Here is a 12,454-nt window from a genome sequence, read left to right as displayed (position 1 = left end):
ACTGCAATTAAAGACAATGAGCATGTCCAAAACTTTATTCAGTCCCACCCTGTTATCAGTTTCTAATTTAGTGCACAACAAGACCAGTGGCATTATCTCTTCAAGACAAGATGTTCTGATCATCCTTTATTTCAGGTCAACATAAAGGCTATGTAGAGGTCCTACTCGGAGCATTTGCAAGATAATCTGAGACCAAGAATGTCTCACACTAGATTAGAATTTATGGTGCTTTGCCTGTCAACAGAAGTGACAAATTCCTCTCAGGGCAAACAATATATTAAAGAGTCAGGGAGAGCTTGCAGGTTCATCCATCTCCATTTCAGCATTCCACACTTGCTATAATTGTAATTAATTTGTGCGACTTTGGGAATAAAATTTAAACAATTGATTTTAGGCTGAAGAAGAATGGATTTCATTTGGAAGGCCATCACTTGGGTCATTTTTTTTTTAACTGACCTCAGTTCAAAAGGAGACAAGAGTATTTCAGGCCTGTTAACAGACTATCTGTTCATTCCTGTTAGGCTATCCAACATTCTGTGATTTGACTTCTCAAACACCTGAGTTTTCCCCAAGTAACAAGACGTTGAAAATAGACATTCAATAAAGATTTGAATATTTTGCTTCTCTTTTCACACTAATTATTTCAACTCATACGAGTGCCAACACTTTAAAAAGTCTTGCAATGGTTGGAAAAAATTTAAAGAATATTTAGCTAAATATTGTAATAGAAGATAAATAGAAAATTCTTGGAAGTAACAAATAGGCTTAGGGGTAGAATAAGATTATGTGGTAGTAAATATTAATGATTAGAATAGTAATAAAGGAGAAGAGATTAGTTAATGAAAGGAGTTAATATTATTAGAAATATGAAATTGGAGAACTGTTATACAGGTGATATAATGAAATTCAGATAGAGGGGATTTGAGGAAGTCAGTTACCAATGTTAAGAGATTGAGGTGAGGTATTGGAAGTAATAATTTTCTTTTGTGTTTAGGTTATTGTCTTTGTTGTGTGTTTTGTCTTTTTTTTTCTTTTTTCTGTGAGAAAAATCTGGAAAATCAATTTGGAAAATTTGGGAAAAAAAAAAATAAAAAGTCTTGCAATGGCATCCAGGTACCAATTCCTAGTTTCTTCTGTTTCTTCCCAGTTCTTACTGCTATTGGATGACAGGTCCAGGTTTTTTTATGCTACCTTATTCTTTTATGTATTAATTCTGTTGGTTACAGCCTGGTGCTGCTAATGCCAAGGTTGCAAGTTCAACTTCTGTACGGGACAGCTGCTTATTTCTGCCTTGCACGGGGTTGGACTAGATGATCCTCGGGGTCCCTCTACAATTCTATGATTCTCACTCATGGTATATGTCAGACATGTTCATCTGGTCCTCTGCAATTTTTTAAAAGTGATTGCCTGCTGTGTCCCATTGCTGCCACCACCGCTGTGAAATTGCACAAAACAAATGAAATACCGTGAAAATCCCTGAAACAAGAAGTAATCGACTAGAAATATTATCTTGCGGAAATAAACTAAATAATAAAAATCAAAAAGCTTAAGGGAGAGAATAGAAAAACCTAAAATAGAAGAAAGCCTTAATGGGTTGCCGGCTACAAACCCCGTTTCACTGAACTATTCAGTTTCCTCAGAAGGAAATAGAAAACTCATAAACTTTAAATGACCAAAATTCAAAAAAGGGTAGAACCCAAAAAAATCTGACGTATTATGATGCTAGCTTGACTTAGGTAAACCAAAGTGCAGTAATAAAGGATTGAGGACTCAAAAGTACAGTTTCTAATACTGAATTTACAAAAAAGGTTTGAAAACCTAAATAGCAAGTTTTAAACAAAGCCCAACTTGAAGAAAGCAAAGCACAATAATAAAGAGTTGAAGACTCAACTGTGAAAATTCTAGTGCTGCTTTTGCAAAAAGGTTTAAAAACCTAAATGGCACAAACTCAAAGAAAGGAATACAAGATAAGCTGTTTTAGATTTTAAACAAACTCAAGAACGGGGCTGAAACGCTCCCATGGTCTAGATGTTACTGATGCTGTTAAAGACTGCTGTGAACTCTGGGCAATGACAATGGGTACATCTCTGCCAGTTTTATTATACTGGGAGTAGATCGCAGTCTCTAGAGAGTTGGACGTGCCTCAATATGGACATGGTCAATATTCACCATTGTGTATAAAAACTGCCTACAGATAAAATTATATAAAGCAGTTTTGTGGCATTTGAGAGGTTGCCATATGTTTTAAATATATGCATGTGAACTCCTACAGGAAAACCTATGACAAACATGTATTGATTTAGTAACAGTATTCATAGCGCATAAGCTGTACGATGGCCCTAGTGACTTCCTCTCAGCTTCTTATTCCCTGAGCTCAGCCTTATGTGAAGACAATATTAATATTCTCTCAAAACATGTCTGCAAATCAATTCCCATGCTGGAAAAAGAATGGGCGTTGGCTTGCAAAACAGAAAGGATACGGTTCCTGTCTGACATTTGCATCATAAAGTGGTCCAAGAATCAAAATCGCCTTCCCCCACCCTGTTCTCTTGATAAACAAGCCTGCTGAGAGGCCCAGCATTAGACTAAGTGGATTAATTCTGCTCATTCCAGAAATGGGAGAAGGGGGGGAGTGAGGAACGTGAAATAATCCTCTTTCTATCTCAAGGTGGCTGATCTTCAGATTTCCAAGTGAAATTTTTGAAAGGGGAAAAAGGGGGGAAACGATTCCTTGAATCACTGTGGCCTGGAAGGCAAAAGGCAGCTGCAAAGCATCAGCTTCTGGTTCCGAATCAAATTCTTAGGTCTGGCATTTGCTGTCTCTGCCTTTCAGCTCTCTTGTAGGAGGTACCTGTGGATCTGAGTGAGAAATAATGCCTCTGAGGTCTAGCCAAGGTTGGCGCTCAGTGAGGCAGATAGGTGCTGGAGCCAATTCTGCGACCTCCCCTAGCCCTAAGGGCTTGAGAATTCAAAATGCGGGTCAGGAGGAGGGAAACTTGCAGGCAACTACATCCAAAGATACAGTGGTGCCTCACAAGACGAAATTAATCCGTTCCGCGAGTCTCTTCGTCTAGCGGTTTTTTCGTCTTGCGAAGCACGGCTATTAGCGGCTTAGCGGCTATTAGCGGCTTTAAGAAAAGGGGGGAAAACTCGCAAGAACTCGCAAGACGTTTTTGTCTTGCGAAGCAAGCCCATAGGGAAATTCGTCTTGCGAAGCACCTCAAAAAACGGAAAACTATTTCGTCTAGCGAGTTTTTCGTCTTGCGAGGCATTTGTCTTGCGGGGCACCACTGTAGTTGCGTGTCAAGGTCCCCATGCCACCCCCTAAATAAATCACAATTCATGCAGATTTTTTTGTTTAATAATAATAATAATAATTTATTATTTATACTCCGCCCATCTGGCTGAGTTTCCCCAGCCACTCTGGGCGGCTCCCAATCAAGTGTTAAAAACAATACAGCGTTAAATATTAAAAACTTCCCTGAACAGGGCTGCCTTCAGATTTTTAAGGTTTTTGGCATAATTTTGACCACAACTTTATTAAAATACATAATGTGAGTGGTTGCTTAGGCATTGGTTACAACTATCTGTCTCCACGCAGAGACAGAACTGACTTCCGCAACCCTACGAAAGTCAGTAAGGGAAAATATTTGGGGAGAGGATGGAGCTGGGCACCAGACCCTCTGATCCAACAGGAGTCAGGCCCATTCATGTCAATGGGAGAGTGAGCCCATATGGAATGAATGGGGCTTATATATACTATATATATAAAACAGCAGCAACTGCTCCCAGAATTCTTTATTTATCAATGAATATTAAAAAGGAGATGGTAATGAGAGGTCCCTTAAAAATGACACAATATATTAATCATTCAAAATCTTTTAAGAAGAGGTATGATGGAAATGTCACCTATTAATTAATAAAAATGGTATGTGTCCTTGAATTTCTTGTGAGTATTATTTTTTTTAAGGGCACACTGACAGTGCGCTCTTATATGTAAGACCTCCTGGATGAGGGGCTGTAGGATATGTAGGAAGTGCACTATGCCAGGAAAATAGCTCAGACACACTGGCAGACTAGACGAAGGAGATTCATGGGTGGAATACAAGCAGTAGAAAGAAGCAGCAGATTCATGCAGTATCCTGTGCTCATGAAGAACATGGTCACATGCCCATTAATGGCACAACTTCATACCAGCCCTAGACCTGCCTCACATCAATTACACATCAAGACCATATAACACTGGTCCTGAAAGACCTACATGGGCTTTTGGTTTGTTTCTGAGCACAATTCAAAGTGTTGGTGCTGGCCTTGAAATCCCTAAACAGCCTCGGCCCAGTGTACCTGAAGGTGCATCTCCACCCCCACTGTTCATCCCGGACACCGATGGCCATCTCCAAGGGCCTTCTGGTGGTTCCCTCACTGCGAGAAGTGAGGTTACAGGGAACCAGGCAGTGGTGCCCACCCTGTGGAACGCCCTCCCATCAGATGTCAAGGAAATAAACAACTATCTGACTTTTAGGAGACATCTGAAGGCAACCCTGTATTGGGAAATTTTTAATGTCTAATGTTTTACAATTTTTTATGTGCAGTAAGCCGCCCAGAGTGGCTGGGGAAACCCAGCCAGTTGGGTGGGGTATAAATAATAATATTATCATTACTGAGGGACACGAGTGGCGCTGTGGGTTAAACCACAGGGCCTAGGGCTTGCCGATCAGAAAGTTGGCGGTTCAAATCCCCATGATGGGGTGAGCTCCCGTTGCTCAGTCCCTGCTCCTGCCAACCTAGCAGTTCGAAAGCACATCAAAGTGTAAGTAGATAAATAGGTACCGCTCCGGTGGGAAGGTAAACGGCGTTTCTGTGCGCTGCTCTGGTTTGCCAGAAGCGGCTTAGTCATGCTGGCCACATGACCCGGAAGCTGTACGCCAGCTACCTCGGCCAATAAAGCGAGATGAGCGCCGCAACCCCAGAGTCAGTCACGACTGGACCTAATGGTCAAGGGTCCCTTTACCTTTATTATCATTATTATCCACCCATATCACCATGACAGAGCACAGTATGTGGCAAATACATGATTACATTTACCACCACCATTATATAAATCCCACACTGGAGGACTATAGCTCAGATGACAAGGTCATACAAATGACACAGTCATACAGCTGATTCTCATTCATTTGCATAACATTTCCATGTTGCGCACACAAGGGGAAACTTTGGCAAAGGGAAGGGTGGAGAAAGGGGGCCCTGCACACAAAAGATACACTGTCCATACAACAACCTTTATCTTGGACATTCATATGGATGCAAGCACATTGCTAAAGCAGAAGAACAGAAAAATGTTCTGCTGGAGCAGACCAAACATCCAGCATTCTGTTCTCACAAGGTCAACCAGGCAACTATGGGCAAGGCTGGAGTACAATAGACTCTCAGCATGCAGGATACCTTGAACTCCTTGGAGAAAAGGTGGAATATAATCCCCACCCCTATCCAGAGGATTACATGGTTGTTATTTTTCTAAGTACAGTGGTACCTTGGTTCTCAAACGCCTTGGTACTCAAACAACTTGGAGCCCAAACACTGCAAACCCAGAAGTTAAGTGTTCTGGTTTGCAAACTTTTTTTGGAAGCCAAACTTGCTCTGTCTTGAGTGTTATGCTTCTGATTTGAGTGCCACACTTCCATTTAAATGCCACATTTCCGTTTTGAGAGTTACGCTGATGATTTGAGTGTTATGCTGACAATTTGAGTGTCGCACTTCCGTTTTGAGTGCCACATTTCCATTTTGAGTGTTACACTGACTTCTGTCTGCTTTTGCAATTTTTTTTGTTTTTGCTGCTTTTTTTAAAATAATATTTATTAAGAGTTTAAAGATTACAAAAAGAAAGAAAGAAAATTAGAACAAATCAATATAATACAATACAAAAACAAAAACACTACGTAAAACATTGAATTAACAAAACAAAACAAAAACAATTAAAAACACTTGCAATATTTTCAATCTTAGCTTTCATTCACTTGTTTCATTGACTTCCTCATGCCTCCCTTTTTGTATTCCAATTCAATTAACTGTTTCAGCAATTCCTTTCCATCTTCCTCTGTTTTCTGTCCTGTAATTAATCTTAACATATTCTAACCTTATTTTTTTCCCTTTAATACATTAACAATCTATCTGTACCTAGTTCCTTATAACATTTCTGCCAAAGCCATATAACTTCATTCCACCATTTTTCTAAAGCTCATTAATTTTACAATATTTCTGTAAATAATCTTTAAATTTTTTCCAATCTTCTTCCACCGACTGCTTTTTTTGTTTTTGTGACTGTGTGGAATCCAGTTCAACTACTGATTGATTGATTGTGTGACTGCAGTACCTTGTTTATTGCTTTCGTTTTATGACTCAATGGTCTCGTTAGATAGTAAAATTCATGTTTTAGGGGTTGTTTTTAAAAGTCTGGAACGGATTAATCCATTTTGCATTACTTTTTATGGGAAAGTGTGCCTTGGTTTTGGAATGCTTTGGTTTTGGAATGGACTTCCGGAACGGATTAAGTTTGAGAACCAAGGTACCACTGTACTCACTCTTTTGATTATATAAGCAACAAAAGCCCAGTTATTTTTCTTCACAAGGTAGCCCATGCTGGAACTGCCTTCCTCTCTGGAAACCATCCAAAGAGTATGCTAAATGAAGCAGGTGAAAATGCACCCTAATATTCAGCAGAATCCACAAAGATGTGGATTCAAAGCCCTTTTGAAAGATCATAAAGCACAGGAGAAAAGATCTGGTGAGCAGGTATATAGACACACCTTTCCTTTAATGTAGTGTTGGTAGAAATAGAAGGCAAAGGACCATCATCTTCAGAGTGAAATAAGTCAGAGACATACCACAGAAAATGATGCATCACATGTCTAAGTCATGATGAATTGTGGCTCTCTATAAAGGTCTGTAGTAATAAAAAGAAGTGACCTTGAACAATGGCGATGACAGTCCACCCAGGAGTGACTATTTTATTCCAGCAGAGAGAGCTATTCTCTCGTAACCTTATCATCCTGAGCATTCATAGATCCCTGCAGGAAAGGATTTGAAGGGTGTAGAACTGAGAAGTGAGACAACTTTCACTCTCCTGCAACTGCCAGCACCTCCTATTGCTCTGATAGAAAGCGGCCATGATTAAAGCTGAAGAATTTCATTCTGTTGGCTGGTTTGAAGAAACCAAGCTTTCTAAAGGCATGAAAATCACAAATAAATTTTAGTAAAGCACCCGTTTTCCAGCATAATTTTTCAGGTTGAAAACAGCTATCTTCATCCACCCCCAATCCCCCCCAAAATCACCTATTTACTAAAGATGTTGTCAAAGTTTCTAATTAGCTGGTTCAGAACATTAATTTGCTAGGCTCAAAACATTCAGATGTACTGTGAAGTGGACATCATTCTCCTGTGAAGTTCTTTTGCAGCTTGAAATGAAAAATGCGAGCCTGCATGTGCCTTTGGAATTAGAGCTTTACCAAAGGCTAGAAATGTACAGTAAATTCAGGTTCCTACGTGGGCTCATCAGATATGATCTGATAACCTGGATCAGGAGTCATGGGGACTTCTTCATGGGGCAATGCCTGCGTCACTCCAAGGGACTGATTGCTGTCTCTGTTCACGTACACACAAAAATCTGTCATTCAATCTTTAAAAAAATAGTAATCCAGTCACCAGGGACCTGCAGAGCTAGCATGCGGGAGTCCTTGCCACTCTGGGCTTTAAATGCAAATATAGAAAGTCTTTCTGGGAGCTTTGGGACTTAGAGAAACTGAACAGTGCAGATGATGTGTTGAAACTATACACTCCCCCTTCACTGTGACTCCAGTTGGGTTTTTGTGGTCTCCTGGCTTCCCTGGTTCTCCAAATACATTAATAAATGTCTCATCTCTTTGAATGTATGGTGATTTCCAGTCATATGAAAGAACCCAAACTCTGGGGAGCCCTGTTGGGGTGTCAGTAGTGTTTATGCTGCTTAAACAGTATTTGTCACTCCGGGCAAATAGAGGTACCATTTCCCATTCTGCCTTGTATTCGTCAACCAAAGCAGTGAGAGCCTTTTTCTCCCACCAACCCCACCTGTCAGGATGCTGCCAGCAACTCCTGGCCAGTTGCCCAGGAATGTACAAAGACAAGGAAATGTTTTTTACCATCCGCTTTTTATCCAGTATTTACAGAGAGAGGCTATAGAACGCAGCCTCTTGGATAATGGCATTGTCCCAAGTGAATCTCCACACACACACACGTCTCTCCCACTTCCTCATTTGTCACTTCCATGGGTGCTACTAAGTGCCCTCTGTCTTTGAGCTCTTTGCTCTCCTACTTTCAAGGTGTGATGGCCTGGATCTCGGGCTCAGACTCGGAGCCAGAGGAGTCTCAGTCTGCACCAGATCCTTTGCCCCAGGCGGCAGCTGAACCTAGTTTGGGGCCTGATTCTGAAGAGCCCTAGTCTGCACAGGTTCCCCTGCAACAAGCACCAGCTGAGCCAAGTCAGGGGCCTGAGCCCTGAGGCCTGAGGATTACCTCATTGCCTTCAGCTGGGCAATTACTTACAGCTGTTCCACTACCAGTTGGGTTAGGAGAGGCTGAGGCAGCCTCTGGGTCTAGTAACCCACCGACATCTCCTGAGCTACAGAGACTGAGGTCTGAGAGAAGGAGAGACCTGAGTACTCACAGGAGGAGTGCTCGCCTTCGGGCAAGACAGGGAGGTGAATCACCGGGGGATCAGGATCGGCCGTTACCCCGACAGAGATAAAAGGCTGCTGGACCCTGCCCCAGGTTGCGGGAGAAACATTGCTGTTTGCCAGAACCTGCCTGTGATCCTGTGCCTCACCTAGCCTGGTTTCCTGCCTCGTGTCCTGATTTGGCCCTGTCGGACCGACTCCTTGTGGAATCCTTGGATTTGGGACCGGACCTGGACTGTGTTACTTGGGTTACCCCCGGACCCAGCACACAAGGTTTGCCGGATTCTGTTTTTTTTTTTTTTTAAATAATTTTTATTAATTTTCATAAAACAAAAAACACAAAATTAAACAAACAAACAAATAATACATGACTTCCCCATGCCTCCCCTTCCCTGCACCCCTGTGTCCAAAATTTTTAGCAATCCTTCATTCCTTTTCAAAATTTGATTTCCTTCATGATTTTCTTAACTTAAATATTTCCAACTATAATTCTCTAATTCTTAACCCTTGACATTTTATCAGTCCGAAATTTTGCAACAGTTCTTAAGATATGATTTAAATTTTTTCCAGTCCTCTTCCACCGTCTCCTTCCTCTGATCACGGATTCTGCCGGTCATCTCTGCCAGTCCCATAAATTCAGTCACCTTCGTCTGCCATTCTTCCAGAGTAGGTAGTTCTTGCATCTTCCAATACTTTGCTAGGAGTATTCTTGCTGCTGTAGTTGCATACATAAAAAAGATCTTATCTTTTTTTGGTACCAATTGGCCGACCATGCCCAAGAGAAAAGCCTCCGGTTTTTTTACAAATGTCCACTTAAGGACTTTCTTAATTTCATTATAGATCATTTCCCAGTAGGCTTTAACCTTTGGGCAGGTCCACCAAAGATGGTAAAAAGTTCCTTCACATTCATTACATTTCCAGCATTTGTTACTGGGCAAATGATATATCTTTGCAAGCTTGACTGGAGTCATGTACCATCTATAGATCATTTTCATTATGTTTTCTTTCAAGGCACTACATGCCGTAAATTTAAGTCCTGTGGTCCATAACTGTTCCCAGTCAGCAAACATAATATCATGACCTAAGTCTTGTGCCCATTTAATCATTGCTGATTTAACTGTTTCATCCTGTGTATTCCATTTCAGCAACAAGTTATACATTTTAGACAAATTCTTAGTATTGGTCTCTAACAGTTCTGTTTCCAATTTCGACCTCTCTTTCTGAAATCCTAGTTTCTTGTCCTGCTTAAAAGTTTCATTTATCTGATAGTAATGTAACCAGTCTCGAACTTTGGATTTTAATTTCTCAAAGCTCTGTAATTTAACTTTTTCACCATCATATTCTATGATTTCACTGTATTTTGGCCAATTAGAGTCCATATTAAGTTTTTTTACCGCTCTAGCTTCCATTGGTGACAACCATCTGGGTGTTTTATTTTCCAACAAATCCTTATATCGATTCCAAACATTATATAAAGCTTTCCTGACAATATGATTTTTAAAACCTTTGTATATCTTTGCCTTGTCATACCATAGATATAAGGTTTGCCGGATTCTGGAAGAGGAGAGATCTGGAATGCGTTCTAAAGACACTGTGTCCATCAGCTGTCACCACCACCACCCCCAGTGCTTCCTCCTCCTCTCCTATGATTTCCCAACTTTCCCCCTCATCTGCCTCTGAGCTATGACCTCCCTCAAACCCCTGTTGTAATTCTAAACTGTTTTCCTCTCCCTCCTCCTTGGAAGGGTCAAGCTGGGGAGTTGGTCTCCACCACTCCTTCTCTGCCCAGTCCCGGACACCACCCAATCTCCATGCTCAGACGCTCCCTCCTTTTTACACTTATTTTTACACTGATTCTTTTTACTCTTTTTATATTTACTTAAACATATCCAAAGCCAATTTGAACTCTCATAAGAATCCAGGAGGGTAAAAAGAACCTCTTGCAATATTTTAGCCAGTTCAGGCAGCTGCAGTTACCAGCACTTTGGATTCTCCAAAGAGGAAAGCGAAAGTTGAAAGTATCCTGTGTCTTTGTGACGTCACAATGGAGTCTACCCTTCCCTCACTGGGAGCTCCACTTCAGAAAACAAGAGTCTGTCAAGTCTTTCTTATGCAGGGTATCTTTTCTATCAAAAACATTTTCCCCTTCCCCCTGCAGAAGGGAGGCTTAGAAGTCTTACTTGGAAGTTTTAATTTTTAGTTTTAATTGCGGCTTCAGTCAGCAGTAACTGCTTTCCCTTTTACTTCAGTGGAAAGGAATCAACCTCTGTTTTTAAATCCTTTCCTTGCCAATTATAAGTCCAATTAAGTCCCCTTTTTTTCTCATGATTTTCCTATTATTATTTTTTTATATTTTTTTTTGAGAAATTGATCGCTCAAGCTCACTAGACTCGGAGCTTCGCGCTATGAAGAAAGTGAGTCGATTCTGCAGTGCCCATGTCTCCAACCCCGCTCGCTCTCAGGGCTCCTACTGGAGCTTACTGGGGAGCAAGGGAGTCACTCAGGGCACCCGCAGAAACACCAGGTCCTCAGAATGCTCAATCTGAGGTTTTTTCGGGGTTCTGTGACACTCTCGCGGTCACCCCAATCTTCAAAGCGCCGGGGCTCTTTCAGCTGAAAGAGCTCCCGCCCGCCATTAAACAGGCGATCAACCGGAAGTCTCCGCCATGATCTCTTGCACCCAAACTCTGTGCTCTGTCTCCCATCCTCACCACTCAATCTCCGTAATCTCTCTCCCATCCCTCCCCCCCACCCGATCTCTGGGATCACGGAGGAGGCGGAGGTGAGGCAGAAGAAGCAGAACTTCCAGGATTTGGGATGGCTTCTGTGATTCCAGGATGTCCCACTTAAAGTTGTGTGCAACCACACCATGGCAGATCCCCTGATGGTAAGAAGGAACTGAAAAGCTGAATAGCAACAGCGTGTCTAAATTAATTCAAGCAAAATAATAAATAAAAAGTACATTGAATGACAGCAAATGTGTGTGTGTGTGTGTGTGTGTGTGTGTGTGTGCCACACTAGTGAAACCCAGATTTTTGAATGGAAACTTGCAGAACTTAATAAAGGGTATCCTTAACAGCATTGCTAATGAGAAGATGATTTGAAATAGCCCAAAAAGTTAATTGTCTATTATTACCTTAAATTGTTCCTGTTCGTTTCACTGGCTGTGAGCATCCATTACAGCTAATTAATGTAACGGCTATGCCGTGCTCATAATTACTCTCCCACATTCTAATGATTATAAATGTTGATAATTTTGATCGTCAGTCAATCACTCATGCTTGTCAGGCCTTTTTTTCCCCCTAATAGAAAATTTCACACACTCATTATCGCCAACAGGGTTTAAAAATAAAGAAAGAAAGTTATTAGTCACATAGAGTACTGCTCTTTTGGGATAGTGGGACCATTTAGAAGCACGCCATTACCAGACTCAATGAGAAACCTCTTGAGCTTAATTTTAGGAAATAAAACTAATAGCTGACAATTACACATGAGGCACAGTCTCCTGCACAGCCAGGAGTACCATTCTCAGTGACTGTCAGAGTGACCATATGGCATCCCCTCAGAGCAAGACAGTCCAAATTGTGGCATATTTGAAGGGCGCATCATAATGCATAGAACAGAATTCAACATTTGCAGCAAACATAACGGGTGAGATTCAGTGCTGGTGCTATTCATAGAATCATAGAATCATAGAATCATAGAGTTGGAAGAGACCAAAAGGGCCATCGAGTCCAACCCCC

General features: G+C 41.3%; 1 long non-coding RNA gene across 1 annotated transcript in view; it reads left to right on the top strand.

Moving 5' to 3' along the window:
- The first annotated feature begins 3,024 nt into the window (after positions 1 to 3,024).
- Positions 3,025 to 12,454, top strand: part of LOC309350001 — a 240,408-nt gene continuing 230,978 nt past the window's right edge. Inside the window, exon 1 of the long non-coding RNA XR_014160236.1 lies at positions 3,025 to 3,300. This is a non-coding gene — a long non-coding RNA (uncharacterized lncRNA). The remainder of the gene's footprint in view (positions 3,301 to 12,454) is intronic.

The sequence above is a fragment of the Podarcis erhardii genome (assembly GCF_964252035.2).
Source record: "Podarcis erhardii genome assembly, chromosome: 9".
NCBI lineage: Eukaryota > Metazoa > Chordata > Lepidosauria > Squamata > Lacertidae > Podarcis > Podarcis erhardii.
Note: the sequence above shows the minus strand (reverse complement) of the source record. Positions and strands in the feature narration are given on the sequence as shown.